Below are 3,953 nucleotides of genomic sequence, written 5' to 3' on the forward strand. Positions count from 1 at the left end.
AAGAACAATAGGAGGATGGATCATTGCTTTCGGTAATGAAAACATGAAAACATGCATAGGTCTTCATAGAATAAGGCTTAGAAGCATAAATCTAAATAAGGAAATAAAACCTACCATATATGTACTATCATGCATCATGAAGAACACATAGTAAGGTAGAAGAGAACAACTAGAATTCTATGGATTATGGATCATAGAAAGAAAACACAACCATTAACCACTAACATTATCAATGAAAGAAGATCCAAAGAGATCGGAATTCAGATTAGGAAATTAACAGAGATTAAATCATGGTTTGATCATGAATCCTTCAAAAGCTTGCAATGATCATGGTTAAGATCATTGTTCTAGCCTTAAATCCTTAGGATGATCATGAGAACATGTTCAGAGATGTTTGCAACAGAGGATGCAGCATCTCTTCTACTGTCTCAACTCAAAAAGGAAAGAAAAACAAAGATGTAGGAGAAGAAGAGAGAGTAGACATACCTTTTGATGCAAAAAGAAGAGTTCCGACGAAGATCCGCCAAGAAAACTCCAAGGATGCAAGAGAGATGACTTGCAGAGGTCTTTGGTCCGTTCAGAGGGTTTGGAGGCAGCAAATACGAAGTGGACTCGAGGTTAGACTTAAATAGAGCAAGAATCAACCTAATTGCCAAAGACAAGCACCCATTGGTCGAGTGGATTGGTCGATCGGCCCGGCGACCAATCAATCCGACCAATGCAGACAAAGAAGGCCAAAACAGGGAATTGAAGGCCCAGATCAAATCCAAACCTAAAGGGGTTTTGCATACAAGTCAAGTGACTTACCTAGTAGGTAGAAATGCCTTCAAACCAAGATAGAGAGCACTCCAAGTCCATCAACTAATTAGATCTTCATCAGGATTCTGTTTCCATAAATAGAACCTCATCATCAACCTTCATGGATTCAAAGCCAGACACCAAGTCCTCTACTGGGATGGCCCAAAGCTGACTTCTTACTTTACTTCGGGTCATCGGACCTACAAATAACAAGGTTTCCGGGTCAAGGTTAGGGCTGGGTTTCACATTGACTCATTAAAGAGTTAATCTCTTCTCCTACTTTCTTGGTTAAGCTTAAAGGATCCCCTTATTCTTGGTTCTCAAGGCCCCGAGGACTGAGACAAGGGTGCCCCCTCAGTCCCTACCTTTTCCTACTCATAATGGAGGTGTTGTCACACCTCCTAGATGAGTACAAATCACTAAATTTATTAAGTGGAATTAAAGTAGGAAGGGGTGCCCCGGAAATTTCTCATTTGTTTTTTGCAGATGACACATTTTTATTCTGCAAGGCGGATATGGAAGAAGTTTTGTCCCTTAAAGCAGTTCTTGAACTTTTCACGGACCTGACAGGGCAGGAGATCAACTTCGAGAAAGTGGGGCATTTTTCAGTCGGTTAATGTACCCAATGAAGAAAGGGTTACGATATTTTCAATACTAAGAGTATCGCAAATCAAAGGAGGAACAATGTACCTAGGATCAAACTTGCTACCGGAAAGGGCGAAAGCAAGAACATTGCAACCTATGGTGGATCGAATGGCGAAGAAGATGACAATGTGGAAGGCAACAAAGTTGTCATTTGCTGGGAGAGGGGTGCTAATGCAGGCGTCAATACAATCAATGCACTCTACCAGATACAATTTCTAGGATTCCCCAAGATAACATGCAAAAAAATAGATGCTATCTACAAAAGATTCTGAAATGGACAACCACAGAAAAGCAATAGATGAACCTGATAGCTTGGGGTAAATTCTATCAACCAAAATCTATGGGAGGAATGGGCTTTAAGAAAATGGAATATTACAATGAGGCATTATTACTGAAACAAGGTTGGAGAATAATCTCAAATCCAAATGCGATATGGGTACAAGTCATTAAAGCCAAATACTTCAAGAATATAAGCGTTTTCGATCCTGAGATTACAAAAAAGAAAGGATCACGGATATGGAATAGTATCACAAGCATTATCCCACAGCTAAGAGGAATGGTGAAAAGAACAGTAAGAAACGGTCAAAGAACATCTTTCTGGTTCGATCCATGGGAACCCACACCAACAACAAAGTATAACTACAGATCAAGACTTCTCAAGATGGCCCCAACAGGCAACAGTAGCATAAGTGGCAGAAGAATGGCAAAATCAATCCAGGAATTTACCATCAATCTCCACAAGTTCAAATCCGGTGATATCTTTTCCAATATGTTTATCTAATCAAGAAGACTATTGGTCCTCCTCTATCTCTCCAAATGGAGAATTCTCGGCCAAATTGGCTTACCGAGAAATCATGAAACAATGTTTCATGAACCACGGGAGCCAATACGAGAACGGGTGGAATCGGATGTGGAAATTATCTATACACCCCAAATTTAAGGTATTCTTTTGGCGTGTTTTAAATGCAGGGCTACCGGTTCGGGCAACACTAGCACAATGGATGGACACTCAAGCTGAGTGCGCCATGTGTGGAAAGGAAGTAGAAACAACATGGCACATTTTCATCTCGTGCGATTGGGGAAAAAGAGTACACGCGGCAGGGCCACTAGGAATACTCACGGAACACTGGACGGACACATCCATTGTGAGTTGGTGTCACAACATGGGCAATCAACTCAGCAAAGCGAATTACAACTGGTTCATGTCTATCTTCATAATAACATGCTACTTCATCTAGAAAGAAAGGAATGAAAGGGTGTTCAATCACAAAACACTTAACCCACACAAAGTGTTAGGGAATCTCTTGTACTGGATTAAGGCGTTAAAGCTACAAAGGGAGGATGAGCCTTTACATTTAACAAGTCTTAATAATTGTGTGATTCCTCAGGATTTAGAAACAAATTGGTGCATGAGTATGCCAAAATCTAACAAATGTGTTCTAATATGTGCAGGGGTATTTATCCAGCATTTAGGAGTGGCAGGATGGAGCATGGGATTATGTAAAGATGGAGATATACAGTCTGTCAATTTTGGAAGTGGTAAAGCAAGGGATATTTTGGAGCTAATGCTATGTGGATTGCAAATAGGGATGAAGAAAGAGGCAGAGACAGGGGTTTGAATACACGAAATATAGACAAACAACCCACATTTAGCAGACTACCATGGCCCTCAAAGCTAACATGGCCTCTTGGGGAACTAGCCATGCTAATGAAGTTGGCTAAACTAACAAAGTTGGTACAGTATGATATTTTCCCAAATCCGGTGCTTCAGATGTATTTTGAAAATTATGTTAACATAGCGGCTACTCAAGGGGATAACTGTAATAGAACAATATTCAGTCTTTGTAACTTTGCTCAGCCCTAATTTATGAAGTTTTTTCTTTTATCAAAAAAAAAAAAAACTAAAATACGCCTTCCACGGTTCCACCTAGGATTTTTATTTGTAACAGCAGGTTGCAGCCAATAATCAAGATTGCGCCACGTGTACAAGAAATCATTTGACAATGTTAAATAAAAAATTGAGATAGATGTAAATAAGCTTCTTTTTTATTTTTTTAATTTTTTGGTATAAAGGGGCTTTATTAAGTGGGGGATGGGATATTAATATGCCTCAGCAAGAGTCAGACCCACGACCTCTTCACTAAGAGGTGTTGGTTTCGCCACTAGAACAGCTCTGCGTTGGTTTTATTTTTATTTTATTTTATATATTTATAGGGTTTATTATTTACAAAAAGGGGTTTATATTTTGTAAATTTGCAAAAACAAATTCCTAAATCTATCAAACTCTAAGAATCAACAACTCTCTACCCAGAGGAGAAGAACAACAACCCTTACTTCTTCTTCCAACTCCATTGGCATTTCTTCCCTCAAAGGGTTAACTTTGAGAATCAACAAAACTACTATATATGGATTAGCATTTGTCAAGTTCGATTCTTCATGTCCTAGTTTGATTCTTCAAAAATTAAATTCTGTGAGCTTCACCCATAAGAGAAATTCATTAGTTTTTGGCC

This window comes from Hakea prostrata, unplaced genomic scaffold (assembly GCF_041222555.1).
Source record: "Hakea prostrata isolate BN-2017 unplaced genomic scaffold, UWA_Hpros_2 contig_165, whole genome shotgun sequence".
In the NCBI taxonomy this organism is placed as follows: domain Eukaryota; kingdom Viridiplantae; phylum Streptophyta; class Magnoliopsida; order Proteales; family Proteaceae; genus Hakea; species Hakea prostrata.